Raw genomic sequence first — 21,310 nt, forward strand, 5'->3', positions numbered from 1 at the left:
TGCGAGGAAGTAGTATTCTTCAGTCAGCGTTTAGGTCAATACATAATAATGTACAAGTCTAAACAGAACGAAAATGGCAAAGTATAATGTGATGGCGATAAATCAGTGCGAGGAAGTAGTATTCTTTAACCAATGTTTACGCCAATACATAATAATGTCCAAATCTAAACAGAACGAAAATGGTAAAGAAGAATCTGAAAGCGTTAATTCAATGCGAGGAAGTAGTATTCTTTAGTCAGCGTTTACGTTAATACATAATAATGTACAAGTCTAAACAGAACGAAAATGGCAAAGAAGAATCTGATGGCGATAAATCAGTCCGAGGAAGTAGTATTCTTTAACCAATGTTTACGCCAATACATAATAATGTCCAAATCTAAACAGAACGAAAATGGCAAAGAAGAATCTGAAAGCGTTAATTCAATGCGAGGAAGTAGTATTCTTTAGTCAGCGTTTACGTCAATACATAATAATGTACGAGTCTAAACAGAACGAAAATGGCAAAGAAGAATCTGATGGCGATAAATCAGTCCAAGGAAGTAGTATTCTTCGGCCAACGTTTACGCTAGTAATAATGTCCAAATCTAAACAGAACGAAAATGGCAAAGAAGAATCTGATGACGTTAAGTCAATGCGAGGAAGTAGTATTCTTTAGTCAGCGTTTACGTTAATACATAATAATGTACAAGTCTAAACAGAACGAAAATGGCAAAGAAGAATCTGATGGCGATAAATCAGTCCAAGGAAGTAGTATTCTTCGGCCAACGTTTACGCTAGCAATAATGTCCAAATCTAAACAGAACGAAAATGGCAAAGAAGAATCTGATGACGTTAAGTCAATGCGAGGAAGTAGTATTCTTGGTCAACGTTTACGCCAGTAATAATGTCCAGATCTAAACAGAACGAAAATGGCAAAAAACAATCTGATGGCGTTGAATCAATGCAAGGAAGTAGCATTCTTTAGTCAACGTTTACGTCAATACATAATAATGCACAGGTCTAAACAGGACGAAAATGGCAAAGAAGAATCTGAAGGCGATAAATCAGTGCGAGGAAGTAGCATTCTTTGGCCAACGTTTACGCTAGTAATAATGTCCAAATCTAAACAGAACGAAAATGGCAAAGAAGAATCTAATGACGTTAAGTCAATGCGAGAAAGTAGTATTCTTGGCCATCGTTCACGCCAGTAATATTTCCAGATCTAAACAGAACGAAAATGGCAAAAAATTATCTGATGGCGTTAAATGAATGCGAGGAAGTAGCATTCTTTGGTCAACGTTTATCCCAGTAATAATGTCCAGATCATTTATCTTATTATGTATTCTGGACTGTAAGTCGAGTGCCATTCAACAGACCTTAAAAAGCGTTACGATCTCACAGTTTAATTTGGACGACCGAAAGATCTCTTCCCGTTTGGATGATAGTGGAGCATGAATTTTGGGATTCTATCTCTACGCATGCGATGCAGATAATTTATCCAGTTGTTCCGATAATGTTTTACGTGATTAATTACAGGTTCTAGTTGTAATTTTTTCATTATGTTTTCATTGCTTTTGTGATCCCATATATCTCATAAATTTCATTTCATTGCTGTTATTCTGCTCGCTCTCATCTTGAGTAATTAAATTGTTCACATTGGTGTAACTTCTTCATGCTCCTGAAAATAAGGTCTAAAACTTTGCAAATGATTTATTTACAATGCTCATTTAAGCTTAATTAGCTATTTTTGAAAAACATTATATGTCTCTCAGTGTCGCTAGTTCATTTCCATATATTTCAATATATCTCTTTCAGAAATTATGGAGAGTGGTAAATCGACCAAGAATCTTATTTCCTGATCAAACTGAAGGTATTCGTCATTACCAATTTGCAGTAATAATTTAGCATAGTCACATTCCTCTGGATTCGCTCACATATTTTTTTACTAAGTTTTTAATATTACTCACAAAAGAGAGAACCGTATGGAATTTTGAAAATGGTTGCTCTCGATCCATGAGACACAACAGGCAATACGTGCCTGAAATCGCCCTCAAAAACTATAATTTTGCCGTGAAATGGCTCATTATTCTTCATTGTACCTTTGAACAGATAATTTATACATATTAACGCATGAATGTTAGTCATAGATGGTCATCTGAGATCATTAAATTTGCTGAACGAATATGAGAAGCTTCTTTGCTATTAACTTTTACACCTGATACAGAGCCTTAATTAAATTTGGAAGTAACTTGAATCGACTGTGCACAGTGCAGTCTTGAGATAATATCATTCCTGCGATATCAGTATATCCAACAGGAATTACACAATTTTTTTTGCAATTAGGAACCAAACATCGGTAAATGACTTTTTTTCAATGCCATCTGGGCCATCAATAAAATGTAGTCTACATTACTGACACTTCCATCACATTTTTATACCAAATTCATAATTTCAGTAATTAAAGCGTGTTGTTCTACATTTGCTTAGCCAAGCCATCCATCTTAATTGATCCTCATTAATTGCGAAAAGTTTACTGACATATCTGAGATATGATGTCAGCAATAGTTCACAAATCGAGAAAATATATAGAAACACCGTGAAAAAATGTCTATAAGGGCGAACTGATAAGCAGCATTACAATGGGTAAGTGAGATTGAAGATAATCTTCTGACAATGAAATCATAAAAAGTCTCCCAACTGTCTTACATTCGATGGGATTTGAAAGATACTTATGTAAAAAAAATATTATTTTCACATCAGTTCTTGCATTTTACTGCAAGTCACATCAGTCTCACTTAGAATATCTGAATTCGTCATAGTCGTACGTCGCTATTTAAACATTTTTTGTCTAGCTTTTTTCGTTTTTCTACCAAGACCCATCTTAGTTTTCACTACAGAACTGTCGCGAGGAAACTTTTTGTTGCGAGAGAGCTGAGAAATAATCGCACTATATTATTTCATTAAAAATGTTGATCTGTAAGATAAATTAAATAAATTGAGAACGATGTATAAAAAAATTTAAGACCTCAAGATAAACTGAAAGTTTTATAAAATAATGTTACCAACACTTCTGAAACCTGGGCCACAAATAGAATTGAAAACTGTCAATAGATGTGTATGATAACTCAGTTTATTCTCTTCACTAAGCAAAGTAAATAATATAGCTTGTCTGCAACAAAAATTAAACATATATTTTGCTGGGTTTCTGAGTACTTGCACAAAAATGTGCAGACTTATTAAGATACGGCCAAGCAGCTTAAAAAATTCCAATGTGGACATGGATATTTGTGCTACTGAGGATCAAGAATTCGTGTGTGCAACTGTGAAAAAATGAGGACGACTCGAATATTGAAAAACAAGGATATTGTAACTTCGATGAATCATCACATCTCAATATTCTTGTGACTCTCAAAGAGCCATCAGCTATGGTTGTGGTTATTCTTCTGATAACCTCGCCCCGTTTCTTAGCGGCACTATAGGCTTATACACTTAGAGTATCTCGTAATGTATTTGCCACTAATCAAGGAGAGCAAGTGTTATTATTAATATTAAAAGTGTAGGCCTATAACAGATCATTTTACCACAATAGGACCTTAAACACGTCATTTTACTCCAATAGGAAATTAAAAACTAAAAAGTATGTCTAAATATAACGAAAATAAGCTTCACTCACTGTTTTATCCCTAAGAGGAAATTTCTCTATTCTTTTCCTTTCGAAATATGAACTGTAAACTTCAGTTATTATGATTAACTTGAGAATATTCGTCAGTTATATTTAACATAAAGTTAAGACGACATGACCTAAAGTTAGTCTTTATACAACCATAAATTCACTGTTAAATATAAGATAAGATTAATTCGTCAGCTTACAAGCAAAACACATTAAGTAAAAATATTACCTTTCAGAAAAAGCGTTTTGGAAGCCTTTAACAAAACTAAATCCTAAAAAAATTATTTTTAGGAGGCTAAGTTGTTTCTCTTTATGTGTATTTAATTTCCCAATTCTAAGTTTACATGCATGCATACATACACACATACATACATACATACATACATACATACACACATATACATACATACATACATACATACATACATACATACATAAATACATTACGTAGCCTACATTAATTGAGGGGCTTAGAACAAAAAGCAGGTAAGTGACGGAAACCTAGTTTTGAGAAAATTACAGTTAAAGTTCTACATGCAATGGAATATTATACACTAGTTTGGTGAAATGATGCCCATATAGCAGCACTGCACAGTGTGATCACTTACCTGATTTTATCCCAAAGAAACATCCTTTTGGGCAATCATAACACGCACGTACCTCATTTTTTTTAATAATGTCACTTACCTGCTTTTTGTTCTAAGCCCCTCAGTTATACGCCTTTTTCTCAGAAGTAATATTGTTGACTTAATGTGTTTTACTTGTAAACCGAAGAATTGATATAGAGAATACAGTCACATAGTCTTCTTCTATTCAATTTGTACCTGAAACTTCATTTTCTACTATATTAGCTGCGTTTTCATAATATTTAAAAGATGGTCCTTAATGTTGCGTCTGTGCAGTTAAGAAAACACAGTTCTACCCAAGTGTTTATTATTATTATTATTATTATTATTATTATTATTATTATTATTATTATTATTATTATTATTATTATAAATTACTTCGAATTTACATGAGCGTATTATTTATTCTTAGTATTCTTATTCTTATTATTATTATTATTATTATTATTATTATTATTATTATTATTACAATTATTATTATTATCATCATTTATTTTGTTTAGTCAACTGTCCGAAGACAAGTTGGAACATCATAATTTTGATGCCAATAAGGCAATACTCATAAGGACACTAAGCATGGAGGTAGGGGGTAGGTTGGTTAGTTCCTGTCCCCTGCATTTGCACGCATCTATGTCTAGTAACACATCTATGACTAGTAACGCTATAATAATAATTTAATTTTCCAATTCTAAGTTTACACACATATATTATGTAGCCTACATTAATTATACACCTTTTTCTCAGAAGTAATATTGTTGACTTAATGTGTTATACTTGTAAACTGAAGAAATGATGTGAACAGTACAGTCACATAGTCTTCTTCTATTCATTTTGTAGCTGAAACTTCATGCTATACTACGTTAGCTGCGTTTTCATAATATTTAGGAAGTGGTCCTTAATGTTCCGACTGTGCAGTTAAGAAAACACAGTTCTACCCCTATGTTTATTATTATTATTATTATTATTATTATTATTATTATTATTATAAATTACTTCGAATTTGCATGAACATATTATTTATTATTATTATTATTATTGTTATTATTATTATTATTATTATTATTATTATTATTATTATTATTATTTTGTTTAGTCAATTGTCCGAAGACAAGTTGGAACTTCATATTTGACGCCAATAAGGCAACACTCATGAGGCAACTAAGAATGGATGTAGGGGATAGGTTGGTTAGTTCCTGTCCTCCTGCATTTGCATGCATATGTGTCTAGTAACACATCTATGACTAGTAACACTATAATAATAATAATAATAATAATAATAATAATAATAATAATAATAATAATAATAATAATAATAATAATAATAATAATAGTCTAATAATTTTTAAGACAGTTTTATGTGGAATATCACACACTTTCGTTCTGCTACATACCATAATCATTGTTGTGTAACCTACTCTTTGCAAAAGCGTAGGCATGGTTTGCTAGCAGTCGTAACACTTCACCGTCCATTCAAACCGGCCTGTTTCAGCAAATATACGTTAGAGCGATATTCTATTGGTTGTTTATAAGGTGAAACGATTTAACCAATAAACTTCCAGTACAGCCTATTTTCCGTTTCAGTGCATATTTACGTACATCAATATTTTGTATAGATAGACTATTTTTATTTGCCCGGATTGAATAATAATAATGCTTTCCATTCCGATGTATTTGATGTTATTGCTTACGTTTCAGAGTCAATAGAATGCCCCCTATTGACAATATAACAAAAGTATACACGGCAACGAGCGATCAAACTCCGGATATTAAAGCAGTCGGCTAATTTCAGAAAGTATATAAGTCCAGTTTTATTTTACCTCTCCAGTACCTTGCAGAATGATAGAATATTTGAGACAAAACGGACTTGGATCGTTTCTGAAATTATCGATTCGGGTTGAATGGAACACACTAAAGAGGTCTATTTTTCCGCTTTTTCTCTGCAGGATGTTGTTTTTAATGGTAGAAATAAAAAAGGGTCGTATATCAATAGAAGAGAGCACTTCTACTCGAATGCGGTCGCTGCAATGAGTGAAAGTATTAAAAGAATCACTCAGCTAGATGAGAGTAGTCCGCAGGAAGGCACTGAGGCGACAGGAGATGGATAGGCCTGCCCTCCTACAGGCGCTAAGCTTTATTGTCGTTGCCTTGGGTTTTTTAAATTGTTTCATCTAGAATGGCCATTACGAATGGTTCTAAATATTTATTTTGTTGGAATATAAAACATTCTCTGTGTCTGCAACATCAAACTGATTCATTCTGCGTTTAAAATGTGATCTGATTTTGATACTTTTATGGAAGAGCTTGAGGCTGTGGCAAATATGATAACATGTCTACATTTTAACGTTCTTGAAGATTAAAAGAATTTTGTTTTTTAAGTATTATTTGCTTTCCTACAGATATAATGTACCATGAGTTGTGTGTACATACAAACAGTTACTTATGCACGATTAATTTTTCAGATGAATAGATTCTTGGATTTTGCCATTTCCTTTGTATAGAGCGTATTCCGAATCTCACCGGTGAGCAATCCGATGGCATCACGATGTTCCGAATTCCACCGATGACGTCATTGATGCTCCACCGGTGTCGCACCGGTGCCATCAACTTGCAGAGGTGGTGGCAGTCTCCATCAGCCGCCATCAGTGAATCTGATTGGTTCTCGTATAGGGCGGGAATTAGCAGACGAATAACATCGTGCACTGTTGTGTCATGGCGGTGTGTTCTGCTTTAGTTCTGCTGTATTGTTTGTAATGAGCAGAACGTAAAAACAATATGTTAATGGCTTATGAGCGAACATGTCAAAGGACCAGTTATTACTACTGGTTCAAGAAATAAATTGTTTATGCTATCTTTTCTTTGAACGAGATGGGAGTACGAAAATTTAGCAAAATTTTGCTAGCGTAGCACAGACAACAACTTGTACAGTCTCCATGACAGCCATCGATCCTTCCAGCAGTTTTGTTCCTTATTTCGCTGCAACGTGACGTCATTGATGCCACCGGTCCGGTGAGATTCGGAATACGCTGATATACTATACATTCCATACAGATATTGAAATTAATGACTTCTAAGAACATGGAGTCACCGTCGTAGCTAAGGAGGTAGCGCTTTCGCCTGCTGATCCAGAGTTGCGTTCTGGCGTGGTTTCGATTCTCGCTTGAACTGATTACTTTTTCCATAATCGGCCTCATCTCGACAAATACCATCTGGCAATCACAAATTCCATCAATGCTAAAAAAACAAAGCGTTGTTAAATAACCAAGTAAACAAACAACATAGAAGTCCATGCATTCACTAGAATGTTCAAGTCCAGTTGGTTTTGTCAATATCATGATCGTCAATGATGTTCTTTTCGGCTTTACCAACAACCATTTTCTATGGCGACCCATATATTCCTCTTGCCATGGTAGACTTAGAAGGGAACCGTCTCAGATCGTGAACATTGAATTGAATGAAAAAAGGATATTTAAGCTAATTTATGTACGTGAACGACCACAAATATGATCAGAAAATGCAGGATTTAAATTTCTAAAATTTTATAAGAAAATGAACTCACAATTGGACAAAAATTACAAGGCACCACAACAAGACTTATTAGAACTTAAATATATGATAAAAGTATAAAAAAGGTTACTAATAATATTTTTCAAACCAGTTTTATCAGAGTATGAAAGAAAAAAAATTACAGTTACATCATTTGGTAACCGTAACATTGTTATGGTCTCTCTGACATATTTAATATTTTTCCCGCATACAATAAAAACTTATTTCTGAAAAGTAGACTACTCTCAGACATGTAGAGTTATTTATTTTAATACAATTAATTTTTTAATAGTCCTATATTAATATATATTAAAATTTACATAATGTTTTGTGACATCATTTTTCTATTTTCAAAGAAATGGGCAATATTGTAGTCTACCTTTTGCATAAATTCATGTTAAATCAGTGTACAAAGTTTCAGAATTCTATCTCTAATGGTTGTGGAGTTACGAAATAATGTGTGAAAATTTTCAAATTTTGGAAAATTTAATTTAAAGTAAAAAGTGAATTCTTAAAAATATTACTAATAAGCTTTTTTTATAATTTTATCAGATATTTAAGTTCTAATAAGTGTTGTTGTAGTAGGCCTACCTTGTAATTTTTGTCCAATTGTGAGTTCATTTCCTTATAAATTTTAGAAATTTAGAGCCTGCATTTTCTGATTATAAAATGTGGTCGTTCACGTACATATACCCTTAAGAGACGTAGTGATAATCGTTCGTTTTCATTTTTCCTCGTTTACGAAACTAAATGACTTTAAAATTCAAGCTACCTATGCCTCTTCTTGCGGGACTCGGATTCTCATTGTTCTGCGACACCGTATCACAGCTCCCACATTAATGCTCTAATCCAGTGGTTCCCAAGTGTGCTCCGGGGATCAGCCAACTCTTGTCACGGGATCCGCGACTGTACTTGTGAAAGTTAGTATATCGACAAAGGTAGATGACCAGATCTCATCCTTGCGTGAGCTGGCCTTCGAGCTGTTGTAAAAACACGACTTTCTTTTTTCAGTTAAGGTATTCAGTTCCATTGACAATATTTTTCTCTGCTTAGCTAGGGTGGCGAGTTATTAATTAGTTCTTATCTGCTTGGTGTGTGAATGTTTGCAGTTTTTTCTCTCGAGACAAACTGTGTAAGGAGAAGTTTTTGTTAATGTGTTCGGAGACAATGTCTTAATTGTAAAATAAATTTGATTGACAATGTTATTAGTCAGCAATAAATTTGGATACATATTTTTTTTAAGAAACGAATTTCGTGCATTGTTGTGCACGCGTTCTGCTTCTGCTACTTTTATCAAATACCTTACTGCTTTTACTCGTATTGTGAAGTCAGTTTTTATTCATTCAGTACGAACAAGATTATATGAGGTGCTCGTGTTAAACTGTGTGTTAATAAGCACGTGTCTTTAATTTCAAACATAATAATATTAATTTAATATTATTAAGAATTTTAATTTTCATATTATACAATGTCGCCTTAATGGATCGGTGACTAATAAAAGACAATAAAAATGACAGTTCTACAAATTCAGAAACCAGCCAATCACCTTGTCATGTATCACACCCTAGTACTGCTAATTTAAGAGCGAGCGAATCAACCAAAAAACGAAAATATGATTAATCATATTTGGCTCTTGGATTTACGCTTAGAAGCAAAAAAAAAAAAAAAAAAAAAAAAAGCTACGGACGTCCTTTGTGTGCTATGTAACAAACTGTCCAGGTATAGTTCTTTATTTCCCGCAAAATTGAGTAGACATTTGGAAAAAAAATACCCCGAATGTATAATAAGAACAAGAACATACGCTTTTCAACGTAAACTTGAAGGGTTAAAACAGTGTCAGAATACGTTGGTGAAAAATACGAAAACCAACAGTGAAAACGCTATAGAGGCGTCATACAGAGTGAGTTGCGAGACGAGGAGACAACACCATTTTTCACATTAGCAATATAAAGGTATTTTTTTTAATTATGCATGTAATTACTGACAAACGACACGCAGTTTATAAATAGTACTGCATGCTTATGAACTCATGGCTATGCATGATAATTAATGTACAGTATTTACTAAAGATGTTATTATTTTTGGTCCAACAGAATAATATCGGTTATAGTGACAATTAATATTTGAGGAGAAAAATTCTCTCCGACGCTGGGGATTGAACCCAGGTCCTTGGTTCTAGGTACCAAGCGCTCTGATCACTGAGCTACGCTACGATTAATTTAATTTAATTTAATTTAATTTGAGAATCCGTGAATCCTTAAAAATCCCATTTCATTTTCATCTTCGGCTAAAATAAAGTAGAGTGCGCTGGAGCATGTGTTCGATTCCTGCTTGGGCTGATTACCTGGTTGGGTATTTTCCAAGGTACTCTCCAACCGTAAGGCAAATGTCAGGTAATCACGGTCTCATCTCGCCTAATATCATCTCGCTATCATCAATCCCATCGACGCTGAATAACTTGGTAGTTGATACAACGTTGTTAAATAACAAAGTAAAAAATATAAGAAATAAAGTACACCACTTGTGTTTGCACAGCGCCGATTCGGCTATCCACTTTGGACTGTGTTCTTTGCGGTTTATTCAAAGGCTGGTAGACGGCAGTGATGGTGGATTATACAGAGTGATACACGAGGAAAGGTAAAAAATTTAAGATGTGAATTCTAAAGTCATTCTGAGTCAAAACGTTCATGTGACCGTTGCAGAGATATGGCTCTTTGATTTCGCAAAAACTTCTGAGATTCCATTGTACTAATTCCATTTAGAGACAGATAACGGACAAATTTAAAATTTATATTCACATATTCTAGACGACGGAGTTGATGTTTTCGCACATTTTGAAAGGTACCTTCTTCTGCTTCAACGCACTGTTGCGCTCGGGCGTGAATCGCGCTCGTTGCTCGGGAGAGTTGCTTGTGGTTGTTCTTTATGCGGTATGCAGCATCCAAAACACGGTCGACTAGCGTCTCTCTCGTTTACACCTTCCTTTGCTATACTGTCTTTCATCCAACTTCATAAATACTCTTCGATATGGTACCCTTCTGTTCGGAAGGCGTCGTTTATATTCAGCGACAACACTCAAGGAACTTCCATCGCACAAACCATAAACATACACAATATCGGCGTATTCTGTAGTAGAAAATTTATAAGGCATCTTGAAAAAAACAACTTAACACTTCCGATAACTGTACCTGTGTAACTACTGTACTGTAGATAGCTGACTGAACTGCTGTGATCTGATAAGTGATAACTTAGTGTATTTGTGTTACGTGCTGGTTCTGTGTCATTACATCAGACATTTGTAATGCCCCACCACCCGGTTTGTGAGGTGAATGAACTTCTCTTATCTATATCGCTTACAATGTAGATTTCAATGTTGCATAATTCATTGTGATCCGTGACCTTGTCTCACATCAGAAGCATATGGTAACGTCTGATTCACATTGGGGCGAGACGTTTTACCAAAAAAAAAAATGCATCTAGCTCCGCCATTGTTCGAAAACGGACCTATGTTCATATGAACGTTTTCACTCAAAATGGTCTGAGATATCGTATCCTAAATTTTTTACCTTTCCTCGTGAATCACCCTGTAGATTACTAATTTACAGAAGAGGACTCGGAAATTCTCCTGTATGTCACCTTTCGTTCTGATGTGGATATGATGACTCAGGAAGATGTATGAGATATGGCATACCCCTCAAAAGACATGGTATACGGGTTTGGTAACTGGAGAGAAATACATGGAGCGAAAAATGATTAAGCCGGCATAGTAGAATAGGACAATCGACATGCAACTCGTTTCAGCACTGGTGTGTAAAAGCCTACATGGCCTGAAACCCTTAGGAATGCTCTATATCGAGCCCTATAAACATCTATATTTACACGTATAAGCCTACCCATACCGAGACTATAATAAAGATTCCCTTTACGAGCGCGCCAGCCCACAGCATACACGTCGCTTATCGGTAAAACGAAGTTTCTCTTACCGTTTACTTCGTCATGATTGTCTGGTCACATTTAACACAAGTTACATATGCAGTAACTATATGCCCAAGACCGAGGGAAGAAGCGGAATTTACGTCCAGGTATTAGGTGACTATTTAATATGTGGAACGTAAACAGCGGCGCTGCGATATTATATTGTTACTCGTGCGAGAGAGAAAGATACAGTCTATGACTAGAATAAGAGAGCGATCATACTGCATAGGTGACGTAGTACTAGATGCGCGCTGCGTTAGTACAAGCGACTGCCGTTCCACAAACAATATGGTCGGGTAATATAAATGAAGAAGCGAGACCTGGCATGTGAGATGTGCAAAAGGAGGAAGCATAAGCCATCAGAGAGAGAGTTTATTTCATCATGGTTTTTTTATTAGGTTATTTTACGACGCTTTATCAACAGCTTTGGTTATTTAGCGTCTGAATGAGATGAAGGTGATAATGCCGGTGAAATGAGTCCGGGGTCCAACACCGTAAGTTACCCAGCATTTGCTCGTATTGGGTTGAGGGAAAACCCCGGAAAAAACCTCAACCAGGTAACTTGCCCCGACCGGGAATCGAACCCAGGTCACCTGGTTTCGCGGCTAGACGTGCTAACCGTTACTCCACAGGCGTGGACTGGTTAATATTATACGAATCTACTGACAGGGAAGTTTATCTCATACTGAAACACATCTTCCCCCTCCGTACCCATTGGTGATATAGATAAGGCACATAATAAGGTCTTAGGACAGGTTTTGTCTCCTCCACTGTACTTTCGTGTCTCTTCTGTTTCACATTTGCAAGTACAGTCGATTGACACAACAAATTGTATACAATTGTAAATAATGATTTCAGTAAATGCTTGACATACCAATAATTTATCACATAGCTATACAACAGCGTATTATTTTAAGGAAAATTCTCCAAGAAAATTATATAATAAATCCGAAACTGCAATTAAATTTAAATCAAACAGGAAGCATTGAGATATTGTAAATTACATCAAACGAAATTATATACTACGTACAATTAGCTATCATGTTGCAAGGCATTACAATAAATAACTACAAAATCTTGGTGTTTCGAATTAAGCATTTCTCCTTTTCTTTATTAGACAACTAGCTGAAAGTACACGGCGTTGCCCGGGTTGTCCTTTTTGCTTATTTTTTAAAATTAAACTGGTTGTTAGACTTTTCGGAAATCTCAGAAACTCAATTATAAACAACCAAAACGTATTGCCTTTAATAAGTTTTCCTCGTCTATAAATTTGAAATCTTTACATAGTATCATTTACATGAATTAATGGACTTCTTAACCAAATGCCTGAAAGAATTAACTCAATTTAAAACAACTGTAGGTCAGGCAGAGAAAGAAAACATTTCATTACGTGTCATTATTTATTTATTTATTTATTTTGGCGTAGTTAAGGCTGTCAGAGCTTCTCTTTCACATCACCAGAAATAGGCTACAAATAAAATAATATAAAAATTAAACTATAAATAAAATAAAGCCAAACGAAAATATATACAGGCAACAGCCAGACAAACTTTAAATGAGTTAGCATTGCTTAGATTTTCAATCTCCATTCTCCATGAAGTAACCTGGCCTCTCCTACAGCTCTCGTCCAATCTTTCTTGTCCGCAGCACACCTCCAGCATTGCCTTGAAGTTCAGCAAAATAAAACGCACCCCTCGGCCCACTTAACGTTAACTCAGTGTTCTACAGATCTTATATTTTATCTCTGTCGGTCAGTGACTGTTCAGTTTCAAATGGCTTATCTTAGTCGTGGGAGTCAGACTGTTAAAAATCACTACCTTTTTGCCGTCTCCTTTCCTCCTCACCGCAAATGTGACGTTGCACAGAAGCAGAGATAAGATCTGTACATTGATCTATGCTGTGCTGACATACATTTCACGTAACTTCATGTCTATGTATGCTTTCACTTAAATTTCAGAGACAGCTAACGATGAACAAAGAGTTCCCTTGTTCCCAGTCTGAACCCGTTGGGGTGTCATCGTGAGCCAAAATTTCTCTCTGTATCAGTCGTATCAAAGAATCAATATATACGTATATAATTTAATTTATATTGTAAGATTTTTTAACCCTTGATCGCTCTACGCCCGTTTATACAGTATAATATCCAGTTTTTTTTTTAAATTATGACTTCAGAATTTGTATCTCACAAATTCAGAACATATTAATTATATTATTTTTATACACATAATACAGATACAATATAAACTCGCAATAAGTCATTTTTAACATAGAGACTAATATTCTGAGAGACGTATTCCAGTATTTTAGAAATAAGAGTTTGTTCTTTCCACAACGTATAACATACTACATTGGTAACGTGATTATAGTGATAGAATTTCGCAGTAATAAATTTTCGGACATGAATAACAATACGTATATCTTAGAATTAATATAACTTAGTGTTATTTTCAATGGGCTTACGTACAGTCACATACTACATGACAAAAGCATCATTGAAGTGCTTTTTGATATGTGTAAAATATTTTTTTTTCACTCCTTTGTATAAAATATATAGTTGAGAATGTGAAAATCGCGCAGTTTTTAAGTTAATGTCTGCAACTTTGAGCGACTGTCCTTGAGCTTCATTTTAATAAATGACCATTACAAATGCTAGTCGCATTGAAGTTGCAGTTGCTTAAAATCCAAAGGCATTTTAGTGAGTAATATAGGAATACATGGGATAAACACATCTTCCTTCGTTTTGACAGTTAATATTGATAATATTAATATTGTCACTTCTATTACGTTTTTCATGAGTATTTTCTCGCCAATTCTCGTTCCATTACATAATTTTGGTGGGTCAATATTTTTCGCAGTAGTACTATTGGTGATTCAATATTAAATATTCAATTATGTAATAGCAATACTTGTGGTTTAACAAAATTCAGTTGGATAAACACAACCTGCTCACTATGTACAACTCCATCGAGAAATTCATAATATGGTCCTGGACTCCGTAAAAATAGTTACTATATTAATTTTCTTCTAGATTTTAACCTTCATGATGTATCACCAACAATGTAATTTTATTTCGTGTTATAATTTTCATGGCAGGGGATCAAGAAGGCCGTGATATACATAGGTTTGTGTGTATAAAAGTTCTTCGATTTTTAGCGTTTAAGATTGTTTTTAATCACAATTTCAGTAAACATAAATTAAATTTAACACCTATAAGTTTATAAATTTTGATTCAGATAATTATTATTGACTAATGTTTTTAATACTATCTGAAATTCTTTAATTATAATCTTCTTCATTGCTGTACATTGAAAACAACATGGATACTATAAACAGAAACCAACAAATGGAAAATTACAACAGGAAAAACACGATCAAGATTCAATTTGCACAATCTGCTACTAGACCATCAGCACAGGAATTTCATCACTGGATCGTAAACAATATGGTAATCAACACAAATCAATTGGACACACTACAACTGCATAACAGGGAGAGAGCAATTTATTTGAAGGTAACTAAAGCCACATTGTCTAATAGATTACTAGATAAGTACCAGGGAGAAATAGAATTTCAGTATGACTCAGGAGAAATAACTCAGGTTAATATAGGATCATCAGACTCAGCTAGTGTTACAGTTCGAGTATTCAATCTCCCCCCAGAAATTCCCAACTCAGTTTTACAGACTGTTCTGAACAAATACGGTACCATTCAAGACATTCGAAATGAAACTTGGAGTACACAATACTTGCTTCCGGTTTACAATGGAGTAAAAGCAGTACGAATGAATATCCAAAAAAAATATTCCAGCAACAATACAGGTAGCTTCCTGCACAGCTAATATCACTTATCCCGGACAACCTCAGGCATGTTTTGTTTGCGGAGATACAACACATATGAAACAAGATTGTCCTCAACGAACTGTATCACTAAGATTGCAACCTCGTAACACTCCCAGATCGCTAAGTGAAGTAGTAAAGTTTAACTTAAGTGAGCCACAAAACACAGATGTAAATACTCTAGAAGATGAATGTTCAGAAAACAAAAGTTTGAGAAAGGATGACGAAAACAGTGATTTGCAGTGTATCACTAATATACATGACACCATGGACACAAATACCAATGCATTAGCTCTCAGTATTTCGTCTACACCTCCCACTGATGCACTGATACGATGTAAAAGACCGATTCCACCAAGTGAATCTTCATCTAGTAATCCCACTGCACATATAGATTCTTTGTCTGAAGTCTCTCCCTACAATACTGATGAGGAAGCTACTGCCAACCCTAAAAATCATTCCAAACTAAATTCACCTAGGAAAAAGTAAAAAAAGGTGAAGCCACCTACATTGGATGAACAACTACATCCAGTAAAACACATATTAGAAGCGACACCGAGTGAGTTCATTCTAAACTATACACAGCTCAAAAGTTTGTATGAAAATACAGTAGGAGTTACTAATATCCTGAAAGTTGCTTTGTCTTATACAAATGACACTGAAGGTCTATGCCTAATTGAAATGCTCCAGAAACTTTACCCAAACTATCAGGATAAGGGCATTAAAAATAGAACTACGAGGATTGAAAACTGTCTGCGTGCCATAATAAGTATGGAAAGTGACAACAATGGGAAACTGATGCTGTAGACAATATTCAAATGCCAATCCTTCCTTAGAATCATTTCCGTTTCATTGCTCCAGTGGAATATTAATGGTTTTTGGACCCAGTATAAGTATCTACAAAAGTTAACTACATTACATCAACCTGGTGTCATGTGTTTGCAGGAAACTAATTTTAGTAATAATTATGTCGTAAATATCAAACAGTATTCTTCATACAATAAAAATCGCAAATACAAACCATCATGCTAGCGGAGAAGTCGCTACGCATGTTAACAACAATATAATTAGTAAAGAAGTGCCACTTATTTCCAACTTTGAAGCAGTAGCAGTAACTTTTTATTATGTATCGAAATATGTTTATGTAACATATATCTGCCTAACAGTCAACCTCTTGATTTACACAATCTGAAGGATTTAATCAATCAATTACTAAGACATTTCATATTACTCGGTGATTTTAACGCTCATAGTACTCTTTGGGGATGCTCTAATACCAATTCAAGGGGAAAAATCATAGAATCTCTGCTAGAATCCGAAAATGTAATATTGCTAAATTCAATGAAACCTACATATTATAGTTCTGCTCACGGAACTTTCAGCAGTATAGACCTCTCTTTTTGTACTCCAGATATTGCTACTCTATTTTTGTGGTCTGCTCATGATACTCTTTTTAGAAGTGATCATTTTCCAATTTCGCTCGAAATTACATCACACTTAAGCTGTACTCTCCCTATAATTAAATGGAACCTCAAAGGCGCTAATTGGTCTGATTTCAGAACTACAATTAATGGAAAAATAAGTACTCTTCTTCCTCCATATGACTTCCACACTTCATTTATTAACAAAATAGTAGATGATTTTAGCGCATTAATACTCAAATCTGCAAGAAAAAAGTTTTATTAAAACATTAATATCATCCCACAGAAAATCTGTACCTTGGTGGAATGAATCTTGCAAACTAGCAGATAAAAACAAAAATAGAGCATTTTACAAATACAAACGGAAACCAACAGTAGAAAATAAGATAAATTTCCAACAACTTCGAGCTGTAGCGAGGAAGACAATTAGAGAAAGCAAAAAAGCATCTGGTTATCTTATCTTTCATCTATGTCTCATCAGACACCTCAACATGTAATATGGGATCACTTGAGGAAAATCAGAGGTATCAACAGGAACACTTATATTAATGCTATCTGCCAGCCCAATACTAATGTCTTAGTAACTAATCCACAAGACATAGCCAATACTTTAGCAGATACTTTTTCCAAAACATCCAGTGAATGCAACTATGAACAAGATTTCCTATACATTAAAAACAATGCCCCTGAACTCGATCCAAATGAAATGAACTGCAATAAAGACCAGAGCTTTAATGATATACTTACTCTACGAGAAGTACAAGATGCCTTAAGCCACTCTAAGAATAACAGCTTCGGACCAGACAATATCCCATATGAATTTTTATAACAACTCCCTCCGGATGGTGTTTTATATCTTTATGAAGTGTATAATTACATTTGGTCCAAACAAGTGTTCCCTAATCAATGGCGAAATGCTATTATAATACCAATTCTCAAGTCTGGTAAAAACCAAAGTGCACCAGAAAATTACCGCCCTATTGCTTTGACGTGTACAATGTGTAAGTTACTGGAGAAGATAATTAATGAACGTCTACGATGGACTCTAGAACAACGAAACTTTTTCACAACATCACAGAATGGTTTCCGACAATTTCACTCGACAATTGACTCCTTAATTACATTGGAATCCGAAATATTGAACGCCTTTCTTAATAAGCAACATCTTCTTGCAGTTAATTTAGATATTCATAAAGTATGCTCTATGATGTGGTTTGGCGCCAATATGTTGTGAAAGTGCTAATAAAAAACCAAATCACTGGAAGCATGATTAGGTTTATCCATAATTTTTTACAAAATCGTACTATACAAGTCAAAGAAAGTAATAATAAACAACGGTGTGCCTCAAGCTTCAGTTATTAGTGTCAAACTTTTTCTAGTAGCGATTAATAATATTACATCTCATGTAAGTTTACCAGCAAAAACTTGTCTATTTGCAGATGATCTCACTATCTTTTGCACAGGAAAAACTTGACAACAACGGAAGACATTATCCAATCTTCAGTGAAAAGGATAGAAAATTGGGCCAAAGAAACCGGTTTTAAATTCTCAACTAATAAAGGTGAATGCATATTATTTTCAAAACGAAATACACCACATGTCCAGCCTGAATTATATCTGAATAACAATAAATTACCAATAGTAATCACGATAAAATTCTTAGGAATTATATTTGACAGAAAACTGACATGGGCCTCTCACTTAGCTGCTCTTAAAGAAGATTGCATGCGACGAATTAGTTTTTTGAAAACACTTGCTGCGAGACACTGGGGCGCAGACTATAAAGTCTTAATAATGCACTTACAGAATCCTCATTCGTTCTGAACTGGATTATGGATGTATCATATACAATTCAGCAAAACCATCCTCTTTACAAAAACTTAATGTAATACAAAACTCAGTACTTCGGATCGCTTTGGGTGCATTCCAAACAAGTCCAATAGCCAATTTTCAAATAGAAGCAGATGAACTGCCTCTTGATATTCGAAGAAAACAACTGAGCATTTCCTATGCTCTTAAAATCGCAGCTTCATCTAGACCTAGCATGAACTCATATATATTCTCTGAACATCATGATAAACAACAAATACATTCAGTACCCTTTTCTTCTAGACTGAAACAATACTTTAACGAAATGAATATGCCAATCCCTTCCATTTCTCAAAGAAATAAAAACACTGCCCACCCACCTTGGAGAATCATGTTACCTGAAATAAATCTGGATCTAATATATCATATTAAAACTGAAACGAACAATATTACGTATCAACAATTTTGCAGAGAACAATGGGATCAGTACCGTAATTACCGTCACATATACACAGATGGATCGCAGACTAACCAAAGATGTGGATGTGCTGTAGTTTACCCTGATCACACGATGTTGTACACATTGCCATCTCTTTATTCAGTCTTCACATGTGAGTTATACGCCATCAAAAAAGCTTTAGAATATATTCTGGAAACAGAGACTGATAAATCTTATCTTCTTCACACTGATCCTCAATCAAGTTCACAAGCTCTTCAAGATATACTTTCTACCAACGCACTAATTCAAGAAATTCACCAGCTCCTCACTGATTTGATGAAACAAGGATGAAAAATAACTCTAATATGGATACCTTCTCATCAGAGCATTCCTGGAAATGAAATTGTAGATGCCGCAGCAAAAGAAGCTACACGCCTTCCATTGCATTTTTTTAACGTCTATTCCTCATACAGACGCCATTAAATACATATCCAGAAAACTGCACAACCATTGCCAAACATCATGGACAGAGTCATCATCCAGCAAACTTCACGAAATAATACAACATTCCAGAATGAAATATCCACTACAGAATTTTAAACGTCAAGATCAAGTAATAATCACCAGATTGCGAGTTGGCCACACCAAAATTACACATTCTTATCTTCTAGACAGAACTCTTCCTCCAACATGCACCAATTGCCACAGTAGGATCTCTGTACGCCATTTAATTTCTGAATGTCCACTATATCACCTTCATCGAGATCAATTCCATATACCAACAGACTTATCAACAGTTCTAAACAACTCATCATTCAGTTCAAACTTAATTAAATTTCTGAAAGCTATTAACATTTTACAAATGTATCTAAAATGATTATTGTAATACAGTAAACTCTATGTAAACTGTAAGAATTGTTTATGTATTGTCGCGTTGTGACTTCTTAAGTTAAAGCGACATAAAATAAATAAATTTAAAAAAAATCCATGGCCTCGTGAAAGTCGATGTTGAATACAACAGACAATAATAAAGAACAATTGACTGTAGAAGATTTTGCATTTTAATATTATACATGAATATTTGATCTATTTATTTTTATTTTTTATATTTTTATTAATTTAACATCCATTTGCACAATTTTAATGTAGTCTATGTTCTTCTCCTGATTATGAAGGTTAAATGTGCAAACTTTGGCACATATCGGTCAAAGCGTGTAGATATGTATAGAGAACATACATACATACATACATACATACATACATACATACATACATACATACAAACGTACATACATACATACATACATACATACATACATACAAACGTACATACATAGCCTACATACATATATACATATATATATACATACATACCCACAATCAATTTTATGTATCAAGATATCTAAAATGTGATCATAAATATGCACATGCGTCACACAGTCTCTTCGCCGAATCGGCATGTTTATTCACTTCTGTCACAAAATTTGTGTTTTTAGTCCACACCTGTTTGAGGTATTTTCCGGGGTTTTCCCTCAATCCAATACGAGCAAATGCTGGGTCACTATCGGTGCAGGACCCCGCACTCAGTGGTTCTCATGGGGTTTCGGTCCTTGTGCTGATGCTTCTAATGAGGTGACACTGGTTGTCGTGGGGTTTCGCTCCCTGTGCTGATCCTTCTAATGGGGTGTCAGTGGTTGTGGTGGGGTTTCGGTCCTTGTGCTGATGATTCTAATGGGGTGTCGGTGCTTGTGGTGGGGTTTCGGTGCTTCTGCCGATGCTTCTGATGAGGTGCCGGTGGGGTGTTGGTGCTTCTGCCGATATTTCGCATGGAGTGTCGGTGGGGTGTCGGTTCTTGTGGAGATGCTACTGGTGGCTTATCGGTGATTTTGGTGGGGAGTTGGTGCTTCTGCCGATGCTTCTGGTGTGGTGTCGGTGATTGTGCCTTTGTTTCTAGCGGGATTTTGGTTCTTGTGATGAGATGTCGTTGCTTGTGCCGGTGCTTGTGATGGGAT

Source organism: Periplaneta americana, chromosome 9 (genome assembly GCF_040183065.1).
Source record: "Periplaneta americana isolate PAMFEO1 chromosome 9, P.americana_PAMFEO1_priV1, whole genome shotgun sequence".
In the NCBI taxonomy this organism is placed as follows: domain Eukaryota; kingdom Metazoa; phylum Arthropoda; class Insecta; order Blattodea; family Blattidae; genus Periplaneta; species Periplaneta americana.